The sequence below is a fragment of the Elephas maximus genome, chromosome X (genome assembly GCF_024166365.1).
Source record: "Elephas maximus indicus isolate mEleMax1 chromosome X, mEleMax1 primary haplotype, whole genome shotgun sequence".
Taxonomy (NCBI): Eukaryota; Metazoa; Chordata; class Mammalia; order Proboscidea; family Elephantidae; genus Elephas; species Elephas maximus.
Genome location: NC_064846.1, coordinates 61,773,496 through 61,790,075, shown reverse-complemented (window position 1 = coordinate 61,790,075; position 16,580 = coordinate 61,773,496). Strand labels below are relative to the sequence as shown.

Sequence of the window (16,580 nt, the reverse complement as noted above, 5' to 3'; positions counted from 1 at the left end):
CAGATGTGAGACAGTATTGTCAGGTGGCATCTGCACTGTCATTTCATATAAAATTTCTTTCATTAACTATTTAAAAAACCATGACTGCCTGCCAGGCTTTGAATGTCCTTCTTTTAACTATAAAAGTAAACAGTAATCACACACTTCTAGTGGCTATTTAGGATAGATTTACAAAAAATACTGCAGAGAGCCATTTATAGTTTACTAGCATTAAATAACATTTTACTTATTTGGAAAGAACGCCATGGTGTTTAGAAAGCACCGAAAGACTAGTAAAATGACAAAACAGCCAGCCTCTCATTCGCAGTAGAATGAACTATTCAAATAATAAATTTTTAAAATCTGTCTTTTACAAAAAGAATTTTGCTTTTCATCTTTTACATCTTTTAATGATGGTATCTCAGTTTTTGTTCTTGTTGTTTTTCTGTCTAATCTAAGAGACATATTCCGTTCCTCTGTACTCAGACACAAAGGTTTGAAAGATCTAGAAGAACCTAAGTATAGTGAAATACAAAAGGCCTTGCAGCTTAAGACTGGAAGGTACAGATGCCCAATGGAAAATGCTACTGATCAGCTCTGTCTATATTCTCTACTCAAGCTGTCACACCGTAACCCATCTATATGAGACTGCTGGAGAACTGTGAAAGTACACTGTTTTTCCTAAATATATGTCAGTCATCTTAGAGTTTAAAGACAGTGACCCTAATGATAATCATTGTTTATCACATGACCATGGACAATGTGATAAAAACCTACATTGCCCGCTTTATGCGTACAAACAGGCTCTTCTGTGATTGAAGTTGTGCCTGCTTAATGCAAATTCTGTGCCTGCAACTCTTCCTCTTGAATCATAATGCAGTTGATAGCTTTGCTCAGGAAGAGCAAATTCATAAGCACATCTTCAGGAATATACTGTAGGGCCTTCAAGAGTTAGACCATCTAGTTGGAATGCCTTTTAATGGTGACATGGAATATTAGTTGTTGATTACTAATACAGAGAGGGAAGGAAGGACATTGTAATAACACTGTAGTCCACCCTGGATTGTTACTCAAATGTCTCAGGCAAGAGAAAATTTGACAGTGCTTAATTCTTCTTTGTAATGTTATCTTAGGCATTTTCGATGTGGTGACTGGTTTTCAATTTGCGCTAAATATTTCTAAATGCATAGTTCTAGGAGGCATCATTTTAACATGGCCTACTTTATTTGATCTAAGTCATTTGCAGTATTGTTTCTGTTCTCTGATTTCATCAAGAGAAAGTTAATTATTGTACTCTGGAGAAGTAGGGCTTTGCGGAATTTAAATATTCGTTGTATATAATTCTGGCAAACAAAATATTCTTTTTCAAATATGGTCAAATACCAATTGAAAGCAGCTACCATCTGTAGAAAATTTTCCTTAAAAATCATTGACTGAAGGAACAAAAGCATGTCATTGTATATACCAACATTTTCTTTATGCATTATCCAATAAAATGACATTTCAAAAGATTCACAGTGGGTAGCATATGGAATACTCCGTAAACACGGATTAGATTTAATAATGTTTGTATCACTGTTTGGGAACATGTACGAGGAATGCGACAGCCATATATTATTAACATCAAAATAACACAGAAGAAAAGCTCCTAATTAAAGCAGGACTGATTTAGAAACTTAGCAAAATTGCAGCCAGAAATAACCATCTACCCACCTGCCCAGGACTTGAGACCTTCTTTTATGCATGCAAAACAGACTTGATTCCTTGGGCTGCGAGATGGCTGCTATGAAAATTATAATGGGCTGTGACAATACCATTTTCAGCTTGTCCAGAACTGCACAAAACCTAGTCTCAGAAGGACAACATTGCCGCCTGATTTGAGGTTTCAGCCAAATGGCATCAAAGGAAAGCAAGATGTGGCCTGCAGTTGTGCTGAGCTGCACTCAATGGCTTTCTGTGATTGATTAATATCCTCTTGCTCTGCAAATGTGCATCTATTAAGTGTAGCATCACAATAGCTACGATTCGCTCATGGCCTGCCATTGTGTTCGATGTACACCTGTCCTGGGGAGCAGTGTATGTTGTTCTTTTATGTTTTCATAGAAGGGGTCTCTGTGGTATTTTCAATCGGTCATTTCTAGAACAGTGAAACAGCAGCAGATTAAAATTAAACAGGAGAAGGAGGCTGCTTTATTGGACAGTTTGAAACTCTGAGAAAGCTCCCCACTGCTTCTAAACTGAGTAGTTATTCTGTAAGTAGTTTCTGTCCCTGCATTCGAAAATATAAGAATGCTCAATGGGTTTTATTTTTATAGGCAAGTATCTGTGGGCTTAGGAAATTTCTGTGTTACGTGTTGAACCCTTTTTCTAAGGTGAGATTCCCTGATACTTGCATGGCCTTTGTAAATAGCATTTTTCATACCCTTCCCTACAATCCATTTAATTAATTCCTCGTCCAGTCACATCAATATACCAAAGGCCAAGATGCTCCCCCAGAGGCAGCCACTTTCCTTCTCTACTGTTGTTAGCTTGAGGCATGTGTTTTCTTGTTTAGTAATAACATCAAGACATATAGGTAAATAGTATTTTGGGGTCTAGTTCAATCATATCACTATTTTGCCCTAGAAACATACTGTTAGTACCTTAAGTATTAGGTTATCTTATTTTCTCTACATTTGGTATCTGTCATTGCTCATGTGTAGTTTATGCATTTCAGTATCAGTCCAATTTAGATAAAATGTCATTTTTATTAACTTAAAGTCCTAAATCAGTAGCAACTGTACAAATATTTTAACAGTTATTTTCCAGATGTTCTTTTAAATACTTATCCCTATTTTTCTACTTTTATTTTGATAAAAAGAAACAAAAATAGTTTATAAACTGAATAATGTTAAAATATATAAATATTTTGTTAATTTGATTCATAAAATGAGGACAAGATTAATGCACAGCCATAGTCATCATTTTTTTTTAGTTAATACATTTGTATTTTTATCTAAATTAGTTATAATCTCCTAATGAGTATTAGGAAGTACTGTACATCATTAGAAGTCTTTACTCCTACATTAAGTATTTCCTAAAATATATTACTGTATAAACATATTCCTTCCAACACCCCCCTTTCCCATTAAAAAAAAATTTAGCTTTAAAGCATCGTCATAAAAATGATTATTTATAGAGCCATGATAAATCAAAAGCAGTAACGATGAAATAGTCAGATTAGACAATCCATTTGCTTACTCAATATGGTGTCTCTTGTGCCCAGGTTTCCATCTTTACAGCACTTATTGGGTATGTTTCACCCACACTGCAATCTGACTAACTTTCTTTTCTCTGCCATCTGCTTCTCCGCTGATATGTTTGGATGTGTATTTTATGCAAAATAACTAGCAGCCTAACATTTTGGCACACTTTGTTCTTATGTCTTGACAATGTCTGGGCATTTGTATATAAAAAAGTTATATTTTTGTTTGTACATGTAAGTGTGTGAAAACTGCCCCCAACCACATAAAATGAGAATACATCGGGAGGCTTGAAGGAAAGAGCTCATATTTTTAAAAGTAAAAAACGCTACATCCTTATTCAGAGTGATTAAATTATTGATACTCAATAGAAGCATGCATTAATAGCTACAGTGTTTTGCCTTTTTTTGTCTGTTTTACTAAACTGGGCCATGGTATATTTAACCTGTTCTATCTTTTTTTTTTATCAGTTTTTTGGAGCTCTGATGGCTCAGAGGTTAAGTGCTTGGCTGCTAACCAAAAGGTCAAAAGGTCAGCAATTCAAATCCACCAGCCACTCTTGGAAACCCTATGGGACAGTTCTACTCTGTCCTATGGGGTCGGTATGAGTGGGAATCCACGCATGGCAACTTGTTCGTCTGTTTTATCAGTTGTTTGGAGCTTATCTTTACATCTGAATTTCTTTAGACCAGCCAATAGCTATTTATCCTCCAGGACATATTCTCCAGGACACCAGAGTGTAATAAAGGGAGAGGAGAGGGGAGGGAGCCAGCCAGGTTATGTACTTCAGGTCAGCTTAATCACAGTATTCCTCTGTTGTAGCTAATAGTTATGACTCCGTTGCTGTTCCCTGGGTAACGCTGCGTAACACTTAGGAGCCATGTTTTGGCATTGTCATAAAGTGCCTCTTAAATGTAGATCTCAGAGTCTATCTGGGCACATGTACTGGCCATTTCTCCTCCCTCTCTCCATCTCTAGACACACAGAAACACACACATACACACACACCTGTGTATACTGACATTGCCCAGGGGAGAAGGAGAAAGTCACTGACCCCTCTATCTTGATCTTGCACAGAACCATCAGACTACTCAGATATACAAGTACAAATTTGGAGATATACGTACATATACACACACAGACACACATATATATGCATACATAGATAGATATATACATGCACACATATGTACACACATATATACATATATATATCTCCTGAATAGAAGATCTAAATAGAAAAAGCTTGGCTTTCTTTTTCCCTTTTAGTCCAAGTGCTAGCTTTGAATAACACTTTGGCATTGAAACATATATGGCTCCTAAGATCACATAATTTTTTGAGATATCAGAAACACCTAGAGACAGCAAACACATTAAAGATAGATTTGCAGTCCTAGTTTATATCCTTGTCACAAACTGAACACTATTGAAGCTGTTTTTTTATTGTTTTCCTCAAGCAGAAAAATTTCACAGGGCACATTTTTTATCTCTCCAACAAAGGAAAGAAAAGAAAGGGAATGTGTTCTTTAGAAGTAGTGCCATTGTTCTCCCACATAAAAGATCTAAAATGTCTTTCAGAATTAAATATTGTAATTTCTTTAGACATACAATAAATTGATACTAGGAAAAAAGACAGACTTTAGTAGCGACTCAGTAAAATTAATAAATTCGTATGTATGTATGTATATACACACATATACATACATACATATATACATAAACACACACACCTGCATATATAATATATAATAGGGATATTAAAAAATTCAGAGCTGATGTAGAGTAGAGTATAAGAAAAAAAAAGTCCAGTGGAAATAACAGATTTGTCTGAGAAAATTCTTCTTTAGCAAAAATAAATTTTCATTATAGGGCAGAGTTGACTTATATTGGATAAATCCAGGGAAACATCTTGAAATGTCTAGTTGCCGTAACTGGGGTATTAGATTAAATATCTTTATATTCTGAAATGTACTTGTTTTCGACTATGCAAGAACTTTCAGTTAGTAAGGAGGAGATGAGGTTTAGTATTAAATGATCGTCTGAAGAAAATTTATACAAGCTGGTGGCATTCATGGATTCTGATAATTGAACATAGCTCTTCAAAACTTAGAAAACTAGGAGTTGAAAGTTAAATGTCAGCCGTGACAAGAGCCCAGACTAGAAAGACATATGAGGCTTCAATAAGGAATTGGGTTAGAAAATATAAAGTTTTGTTTCAGTGACATTATTTTATTTTACAGTAACATATCTGTCTTTTAGGTATTTTATTGTAGGTTAAATTCAGAATGAGATTGCCATGTATGTACTAGGTCCTTAACCCTGTTTTAGAAATCATACGACATACAGAAGGTGAGCAAAATAATCTTTGCCACAAAATGCCTTCAGTCTAGCATAGGAAGACTTACACAAGTTAAGCAACTAGATTAATCAATATATTCAGATATTTCTGTTAAAGAAATCAAAGTGTTCTCTTTTTCTGAAGATTTTTGATTCTTCCTTTTTACCTGTGAATACTTATAGGATCTATTTTTTTACTATTGGAAGGAACGTCACAGAATTTCTTCCCTAATTGGTTTATTTTGCAACTGAGGAAAGTAAATCTCACCGAACACCCTGTCCACGCCAAAAAGGGACTCAATCTCTGACCTTAGTTCCAAAATCTTAGAAGTAAACTTGATTTAGAAGACTTTTGCCTTTTGGCTACCACTTCTTTACCCATTGATGATTTTAGTCAAGTAAGGAAGGCTAAACAAGAAATGTTAAAGCAATACCAGCTGAATTTGAAACTACTCCTTGGATTGGAAAAGCATGATTGGAAACTTTCTACAACTCAGTGCAATAATTCACAAACCTGATATGAGGCATTTGAAAACAAATATAAGAAAAATGCTTAGAAAGAGGGTAGAATAGAAAAATATAGTATCCAAATAATTCAGAGAATTCTTTTAAAAGGGCCAGTCAAACCCATATACCTCAATATTCATTCCAAAGCAGCAGACATATCAAAAGTACTTGCAGACATATCAAAATTTCCTGGTGCAGTAAAAATAAAAGGAAGCACCAAAATGGCACAGTAATGAGAAACAGTGGTCCTTAGGTCCCTGTGTGGCGAACAGATGTGTGCTAAACTACTAACTGAAAGATTGGCAGTTTGAACCTATGTAGCAGCTCCACGGAGGAAAGGCCTGGCCATCTGCTTACATAAAGATTACAGCCAAGAAAAGTCTATGGAGCAGTTTTACTGTATAATATATGGGGTCTCCATGAGTTGAAATCTACTTGAAGGAAACAGGTTTTTTTTTTTAAGTGATCTTCAGATACTTGATATCACCATTTCTAACTAATTTCACAACTGTATGCATTTATTCTTGAGTCTGTAATAACATTTTTTAAGCCACTTTATACCTTAACTCTATCACTATTCAAAAAATAAAAAATAAGACTCACTTTTCCAGGAACCTACCCTGTGGCAAAATTCACATTGATTATACCTTTGCCTAGGACAAAATAAGCCCTTCTTAACATCTGTAGTAGAATGGTCTTTCATGATCATTGGAAACTCTCAGCACATACTGTGGAGGCTGATATTTTGCTGTCTTAGTTAGACCTGGAAACCCTGGTGGCGTAGTGGTTAAGTGCTATGGCTGTCTACCAAAGGGTCGGCAGTTCGAATCTGCTAGGTGCTCCTTGGAAACTCTATGGGGCAGTTCTTCTCTGTCTTTAGGGTCGCTATGAGTCGGAATCCGACTCGACGGCACTGGGTTTGGTTTGGTTTTGATTAGCTATACTTACAATTCCGGAATATTCTGTATTTGGGGGGAGCATATCAAGGTCAAGCATATATAGATTAAAGGGATATTCACTGACCCACCAAGAGTGTTAATGGAACATCGTCAAAGTATTGTTCTAACCTAGATCTGATTGAATAAGATGAAGTATTCCTGCCTTTGCTTCATTTGCCTTGGCTTTGCACTCGTCACTACTGCCATAGAAGTTGACCTCTAGTTTACAAAGGGATTCACATGTTTCTAACTGTCTATTAGATTTTATCATCCCAGTGTTCCACTGATATCTCAGACTTGTTCTTACTCGCCATAATGTCAGCTTCCACTCATGGTGACCCCATGTACAACAGAACAAAACTTTGTCTGGTCCTGCCCCATTTTCTCGATTATTGGTGTGCTCGAGACCATTGTTGTGGCCACTCTGTGTTTTGAGTGCCTTTCAACCTAGGGAGCTCACCTTCTAGCAGTAAATCAGTGTTCTATTGTGATCCATGGGGTTTTCATTGGGTAAATTTTGGAAGTAGATCACCAGGCTTTTCTCCCTAATCCGTCTTGTCTAGAAGCTCCGCTGAAATGTGTCCACCATGGGTGACCCTGGTGGTATTTGAAATACCAGAGGCATAGCTTCCAGCATCACAGCAACATGCAAGCCACCACAATACGACAAAACTGACAGACTGGTGGCAGATCTCAAACTTAGTATGTGTAAAACCAGTCATTATATTCCTCCCCACCCCCCACCACCAAAAGTGTTCCTCTTCTTGTCTCTCAAGTTTATTTAAAAATACAAGCATACACAAAACACACTCTAAGTTACCCAGGCTAGAAAACTCAAATGGCCTCCTCAATACTTCCTTCACTCTAACCGCTAATACCTAGTCAGTCGCCATGTCCCATGCATTCTGCCCCTTGATGTTTCTTATATCCATCCCTTTCTTTCCATTTTCACTGCTCTTCTGTTAACTTCTTAAGGGCTCCCCGTGTCCGATCTCTCATCTCGCCACATTATCCTTCCCACTGTTGCCAGCATAGATTATTAAAAAACTGGTCAGATCATATTACTCCATCTACATAGAATCCACTGATTACTCCTAACCTACAGAGAAAACTTGAAAACCTTAGCATGCATTTAATACTTTCCCAGGCTTGTCCCCCTGGATGCATACTTCTGTGTGCCCAAACTGTGTTATTCCAAAATAATCAAAATGCCCCGATAGCTCCAGATGCATTTACACCTTTTCTTAGGCTGTACTCATTGCCCAGACTGTCTTCTTTCTGGATAGAAAAATATTCAAGATCAAACGTTAAAGTAACTTCTTATTGAAACCTCTTCCAATACTCTTCATTCAGAACCAGTCCTTTCTCTGTGTTTCCTAATCTTTCTTGAATTCCTTAGTGGGGCTTATTTTATTTTATCACACAGTTACAAAAAAAGGAAACCTTATGACATACTGGTTAAGAGCATAGTGCTGGGGGAAAGGGAAGAGGGTACCCCATGGAAACCCTGTGGGGTAGTTCTACTCTGTCCTATAGGGTCACTGTGAGTAGGAATTGACTCCATGGCAATGGGTTTGGTTTGGTTTGGTTTTTTCTCATCAGTAGACAGGAACTAGCAAGAAGACTTATTATTATTTGGACAGTATTCTATTTTCCTTTAGTCCTATGTTCGTTGTTTTTTTGTTGGTGGTGGTGGTGGTGATACGTATGTGCATTTTAATTTAGCTGACATTTTTTATGCCTTTGATCAAAGGAAATGTTATCCTATCACTTCTCTGTTTAAAATTCTTCAATGACTTACATTTTTTTGAGGAAGAATTTCAAAATTCTTAATAGACCTATAATCTAGCCTATATCTTCCAAAAAAATTTTTTTTTTTATATCTACCTTCAGGGACTATCTCCCTCTCTCTGCCACTTACTCCTTAGGCTCTAGCCTTATGGGCCTTTTCCCTCTCCTTTGTGTTCATAGAATATCTTTCAGAGCCTTTATTCCCATTCCCCAAACCCCCTTTTCCTGGCTCTTACCTTTCAGGTCCCAGTTCAAATGTCTCATTCTTCAAAAGGCATTCCCAGACTCCTGACTGCCTGGCGCAAGAGAAAGAGAGATAGAGAGACAGAGAGATTTTAAAAATGTTATTTGTTTAATGTACGTATTTCCCAACTAATTTGCATTCATTCTTTTTTTGCCCCCATTAAACTGTGCCTGGCACTAGTTTTTTTTTTTTTTTTTATTAAACTGTAATCCACATGAAAACAGGGACCAGTGACCTTGTCTGAATATTCATTAATATATCCACAGCACCTTGTTTGAATATTCACTGCTGCATATCCTGAGCACCTAGAAGATATCTGGCACATAGTAAGTTCCATAAATATATTTGAATCAATGAATGAAAATAATCACTCTTGGGTGTCCAAGAATGCCGAGATAGATTCTGTCTCTAAAGAAGGGCAAAAAGAAATATCTACAAAGGGGGCAGAGACAAGAGTGTTGAATGCTGGCTGAGTATACTTCTTACCTGTATAACAACCATTACATTTGTGGAACGTTAATTTAAAAGCATTTTCTTTATACCCAGCTGTCTTAGTTATTTAGTGCTGCTGTAGCAGAAATACTACAAGTGGATGGCTTTAACAAACAAATTTATTTTCTCACAGTTTAGGACACTAGAAGTCCAAATTCATAGTGCTGGCTCTAGGGGAAGTCTTGTCTCTCGGCGGGCTCTGGAGGAATGTCCTTGTCTCTTCAGCTCCCATTTCCTGGTTCCTTGGAGATCTCCAGATATCTTGGCATCTATGTAACCCCATCTCTGCCTCCTAGCTTGCTTGCCTAATCTTTTATATCTGGAGAGATGGACAAAAGATATACCCTATACTAATCCTGCCTCATTAACATAAAAAAGAGAACCCATTCCCAAATGGCAGTATAACCATAAGCATAGAGGTTAGGATTTACAATAAATATTTTGGGGGACACAATTCAATCCATAACACCAGCTGACTCAGCCCATCTGTGGAAAAGTGAGGTCATTAAAAAATATTTTCATCTTTCCCATAGCATAATTGTCTCCTATGTGTTAAAAACTGGGAACTTTGGTTCAAAATCTTTCCCATTGGCTATTATCTTTGTTATATTATTTAAATATCCTAAGAGCTACGGTTGCTAATATACTGAAAATAATTTAATTCTGCTCTAAATGGGTGGATTGTATGGGAAACCCTGGTGGCGTAGTGGTTAAGTGCTATGGCTGCTAACCAAAAGGTAGGCAGTTCAAATTCACCAGGCCCTCCTTGGAAACTCTATGGGGCAGTTCTACTCTGTCTTATAGGGTTGCTCTGAGTCGGACGGAATCGACTCGACAGCAGTGTGGGTTTGAGGTTTTGGTTTTATGCCTCAATATTTTAGTTTGATTTTTAAAAGAAATTTGTAAGTCTTTATCATGAATTGGAAACCCTTGTACTATAGGGTCGCTTTGAGTCGGAATCGACTTGACAGCAACAGGATCATGAATTATTGTAAAGTATGTGTGTTGAACTCATATGAGGATCATGAAGTATGTGTGTTGAACTCAGATGAAAAATATTTGCATTCCATATTGTCCTTGTTAATGTTTCACGGTTTAAAACACTTGTCAACCCGTATTCATCATACAATATGTGGTTCATAAGTATCAGCTACTTTGTTTATGCCTTAACATTATTTTTAAATGCTATTTCGTTGAAATATTAATAATTACTGACTAAAAATGATTTATTCAGCTTAAATGGAAAAATTCATATTTTTGTTTTTAACATTTAGAGGAGTCTTTCCTGACAGGTTATGGAAAGAAAAAATTATATGTATATTCTTCAATAGATTATATATTTGTGACTTCCTTTTATTTAAATGGATAATTATGCCATGTTGCTAAGTAAAGCTTGTGTGAAGGTTAAGTGGATCTCAAGTTGATTTTTCCATGTTCTTCAACAATTCACCAGTAATGGTATTTTATATTTGATGCTTTTAATTAAAGTTGTAAGTAACTAATACATTGCCTATAAAGATGAGAAATTATGGGAACTGATTTGACTCAATTAGCTGTGGGATACATAAAGTCCTTCATTTCCAGTTCTAATGGAACAGATTTTCTGTGTTAGCAGTTGCTTTTGATATTAAAATTAAGGAAAATAATAAACAGTTTTCTCTGTCTAGTTTTTTTTTTTTAGTGCTTAACGAAGCAATGCTATTTTACCATGTAGAGGGCAAGGGTTATAACACCTACCTTCACCCACCTTACAGATAGGTAGGTAGAGGTACCTAAAATAGTTTAGAAAACAATATAAAATGTATATAAAAATGTGAAGAAAATACTTGTTCTTTGGATACATGCCTTTGGGTGAATTATAGTTATCTGAGGTTGAAATTTAAGTCCATACTGTTCTGTTACTGTAGTCTAAGTAATATAATCTTATCAATTTCTGTATGGTCACACAAAAACATAGATGATGAAAGTTTTAGACAATTTATAATAGTACATAAATACCCAAGTAATTGTGAAAACTGCTTCCCTAGTTCAGATTTTCACATGAATTAGTATAAAAATGCTTTGTGGAACTTATGTGATAGGTTTTATAAACTAAGTTTCTAGATTTACGATTGAGACCAAATGGCTTAAAATTAATGATATTTTCAAAAGGGTTAGCATTTTAGTAGATAGTGTTTTAAAATGATGCAGATATTTTAGTTTATCAACCTTGCAATGAACACTTGTCCTAAAAGGGATTTTAGTTTCTTAAGTGCCCATGACCCATTCTCCAATACATTGTTATAATGAGGCTTTTCCTTTTCAACAAATGTTTAACAAGAAGCTATACTGCATAGCAGTTAAGTTCCTGGGCTCCAGAACCACACTTCAGTTTGCTTCTATTGCTGTGACTTACCAACTATGTCACCATGGTCAAATTCTTATCCCAGAAAGCTGCTGAGAGGATTAAATGAGTTAATACATGGAAAGCATTCCACAATGCCTGGCACAGAGTAAATTAAAAATAAAAGATATTGTCTTTATTATCATTGCTGATTTTAGTTCTACTAAGGTCCCTGGGTAACACAAACGTTTTGTACCCAACTCTTAACCTAAAGGTTGGCATTCGAACCCACCCAGCAGAGCCACAAAAGAAAGGCCTGGTGATCTACTTCCCTAAAGATTATAGTCAAGAAAACCCTGTGGAGCAATTCCACTCTGTAACACTACTGTTTCTGGTATGTGCCAGGCACAGTGCTAGGTGCTGATGAGTCAATGGTCAAAAAGACAGGCAAGGTCTACCTTCATGCACTACATTTCTAAGTGGGGCAACGTGGGCAATAAACAAGTAAATACAGTAAAATCTGTAAAAGCTGTGACCTGTCAGAGAAGGAAAGCTCAAATATTTTCCACTGAATAAAGAACAATAGAAATGGGGTAACTGCACCCTGTTAAAGGCAAAAAACTTGCACGACCTGGAAAAACAAGGCAGTCCTTCCGAGTTCCGGCTGTCACAGGTTTCATTGGATATATAAAAGAGATATCAGAAAGTACTAAGTGCTCAGAATGAAATAAAGTAGGCCAGAAAAATAGTGATGGGGGCGGGCATTTTAGATTGGATATATGGGGAAAGCCACTTTAAGAAAGTGACATTTTGCATTGAGATCGAATTACTTGTTGGGAAAGAAACATTCTAGGCAGAAAGAACAGCATATGCAAAGGCTTAGTATGCTCAAGGAACAGAAAGAAGATTAATGTGGCTACACATAGTGCTTAAGAGGGAAAATAGCATAAGATTAGGTTGCACAGGTGAATAGTAGCCAGATTGTATACTAAAATACCAAACCAAACCCCTTGCCTTTGAGTCAATTCTGACTCATAGTGCCCCACAGGACAGAGTAGAATTGTCCATAGGGTTTCCAAGGAGTGGCTGGGGGATTCGAACTGCCAACCTTTTAGTTTACAGCTGAGCCCTTAACCACTGTGCCACCAGGGCTCCAGAAGAGATTGAGGCTAGATACATAAATTTGATAGTCATCAACATATGACCCATTCCATCAAGTCAATTCCAATTCATAGCAACCCTATAGGACAGAGTAGAGCTACCCCATAGGGTTTTGGTTAAGAGCTGTGGCTACGAACAAAAGGTCACCAGTTCAAATCCACCAGCTTCTCCTTGGAAACCCTCTGGGGTAGTTCTGCTCTGTTCTATAGGGTCTCTATGAGTTGGACTCAACTCAGTGGTTTGGGTTTTTGTAATAATCTTTAAGGAAGTAGACCGCCATATCTTTTTTCAGTGAAGTGGCTGATGGGTTCGAATTGCCGACCTTTCGGTAAGCAGCCACTGGCCACCAGGGCTCCTCATCAACATATAGGTAATGTGTTTAATGCCATGAGAATGGCTGAGACCAGCTAACCAGAGAATGTAGGTGTATCAAGATCAAGCCTTCAGGAGGTAAGAGATAAAAAAAACTTTTTAAACCTGTGTGTGTGTGTCACAGAAACTAAGAGAAGTGGCTAAATGTGGAGGCTGTTGCCGAGATATTCAAAGGAAGATAGAGGAGTGAACACTGGATTTGGCAACATAAAGGCCATTTTTATTGTAAATAATATCCATGCTACGTAATGGAGGGAAAGGCATACTGTAAATTGGAAAGCCCTATACAAATGCAAGTTAATAATTGTAAAATTATTAGTAACATTAGATCATAAACTTGTTGTACGTGGGGATTAGGTTTTAAAGATCATTGTGTCAGTCACAGTGCCTACCAGCCAGTACCTTTTATTTAGTGATTGCACACACAAAAAATAGAAAAATAGAATAAAAAGTAACAAAATTTCCTAAATGAAACAGAGGGTTGTAAAGGACAAATGTTGTCCAGTTCATTTTCACCTGTAGTCTCAAGTAGGATTCGGTGCTGTATTTGTAATTGTGAAAGATGACGGTGCTGATTCATGCCACCTATACCTTTTTTAACCTTGAAGATAAGTGAAGGACTTGGAGATTAGGTTGCTTTCCATTTGTTATTTCTAAGATTAACCGTTCCCAAAATTTTTCAGATTTTCTCACTTTGGTACGCAGACAGAATTTCTGAAATCAATTTTGGTTCTCTGAGAACAAATTTTTGAAATTGTGTATCACTTAAACGACATTTTTTAGCTGGTGAAAAATTGTGTTATGATAAACGGGCAACCCATAGTTTTGCCTTTTTTGTTAGCATTCGCTTTCTCTCTGTGTTGTGCAGATGTCAAGCTTTCTGAAATACACAGTTTAGTACTTTTAAGTGACCTTTGAAAAATGTTTCTGCCTAGCACGTCCCTGGCTTGGGTCTATTTTATTTAGGGAAAAGAGACTAGAAAAACAAAATCTTACTTTTATTCTGTTTTAAGAAATGAGGAGTATGGTCTTGTTTCTGCAGTACTTAAACAGGATGTTTAACATTTCCTTAAAAACAGAAAATTATATAGTGATGGTCTTAATGGTAAAATCAGAATGCGTATGAAGTATTGTGCATCCTTTTTTTTTTTTGTAAAGAGAATGTAGAACATGTAAAAAATGCATGAATTCTTTTAGGTCTGTTGACATCCAAATGGACTTGAGGATTGAAAGATTTAGTGTCACTTGTTAGCAGGGAAGGAGTTATATTGCTAATGTGAATGCTAATACTTGAGTAGCATAAATAGAATATAGGGAGGGCGGCATCTCACTTTTAAAATCCAGGTGGGTTCCATAAGTGTCAGCTGCAAAGTAATTTTCCAGAAATGGTCTTATTTCCCCCACTGACCTCCATTGTAAAACTGGAGCTGTGTTCCCATGGAAAATAAATTTGGTCCTAGGCTAAAATAAAAAACCTTGAGGAATTCAGAAAACTTTATAAATAATCAAGTATTTCAAGGCACAGTTATCAGTGGCTGATAGAATAATACCACCACAAAGCAGTAACACTGTATTGGATCTTAAAATAGTATGCCCCAAACTGTGCTATTATTCTTATTTTAAAATTCCAAGTCTATTGCTTTTCCAACTAAAGAAATATTTCTTCTGTGTTCATTATTGAGTGTTTAATGGATTTACCTCTAATTTTAAAATGTTGATTTGGTTTATTTTATTAGTTATTCAGGGTTAACCAGCTTAATATTCTCTGAAGCACTCTTGTCATTTAACATGCAAAAGTTATTAGCTGCATAAGAAAGACCAGAAAGAAATGCTCCAAAATGTTCGTAATACTTATTTCTGAGTTGTCGGAAATTGTAGTTGATTTATTTATGTTTCTAAGTTGTCTATAAGGATCATTATCCATATCTATATCTTCTGGAATCAGGAAAAAAGGATAACTTATTTCAGTAAGTATAAATTTTTATATAGTGAGATATCGTTAGTAGGAATATATATACCTACTCCTCACTTATCGACTGTCTTGTTATCCAACATTTTGTATTTACGACAATGGTAAATAATCTATTCTCCGACTATTTTGCCCATTAAGGACGTATGTCTTACAGTAATGAATACCAAGGTGTATGCGGCAAGTGTAAAGCTGGCTGTTATTGTTATGTGTCAACTTGGCTGGGCCATGATTCTCAGTGGTTTGGCAGTTAAGTAATGATGTAATTTGGGAATATTGTAATGATGTAATTTGGCCATATTGTAATGATTTAGTCACTCTCCATTTTGTGATATGATATGGTCATCTCCATTTTTGCATAATGCCAATTTTCGCATAGTGACCTGGTCTTTGGAACCTGACCATGTCAGTAAATGAGAAGTGGGTGTATTAGGTTTATTTTATACGTTGGTAATGGAATGTGATAGTTAGTTTTATGTATCAACTTGGTTAGGCTATAATAACCAGTTATTTGATCAAACACTATTGTAGGTGTTGCTTTGAAGGTATTTTATAAATGTATTAACATCCACAATTGTTGCCAGGTGCCATCGAGTCCATTCCGACTCACAGCAACCCCATGTACAACAGACGAAACACTACCTAGTCCTGCGCCATCCTAACCACCTTTGCTATGTTAGAGACCATTGTTTGAGCCCACTGTTGCAGCTACTGTGTCAGTCCATCTCGTTGAGGGTCTTTCTCTTTTTTGCTGGCCATCTACTTTACGAAGCATGATGTCCTTCTGCAGGTACTGGTCGCTCCTAATAACGTGTCCAAGGTATATGAGACGAAGTCTCTTGCTATCCTCGCTTCTCAGGAGCATTCTGGCTGTACTTCTTCCAAGACAATTTTGTTCATTCTTCTGGCTGTCCATGGTATATTCAGTATTCTTTGCCAACACCATAATTTAAAGGCATCAGTTCTTCTTTGGTCTTCCTTATTCATTGTCCAGCTTTCGTATATGCATATGAGGTGATTCAAAATACCATGGCTTGGGTCAGGTGCACTTTAATCCCCAAGGTGACATCTTTGCTTTTTAACACATAATAACTACAATTAGTTGACTTTAAGTGAAGGATATTACACTTTATAATGTGGGTGGGCTCCATCCTGTCATTAGAAGGCCTTAAGAGCAAAAACTAAGGTTTTCAGGAGAGGAAGAAATTACGCCTTGAGACTGCAG

At 36.6% G+C, this 16,580-nt stretch overlaps 1 protein-coding gene across 6 annotated transcripts in view; it reads left to right on the top strand.

The window, feature by feature from the left end:
• DIAPH2 (diaphanous related formin 2) overlaps positions 1-16,580 on the top strand; it is a 942,090-nt gene that overhangs the window by 657,550 nt on the left and 267,960 nt on the right. The window lies entirely within an intron of this gene.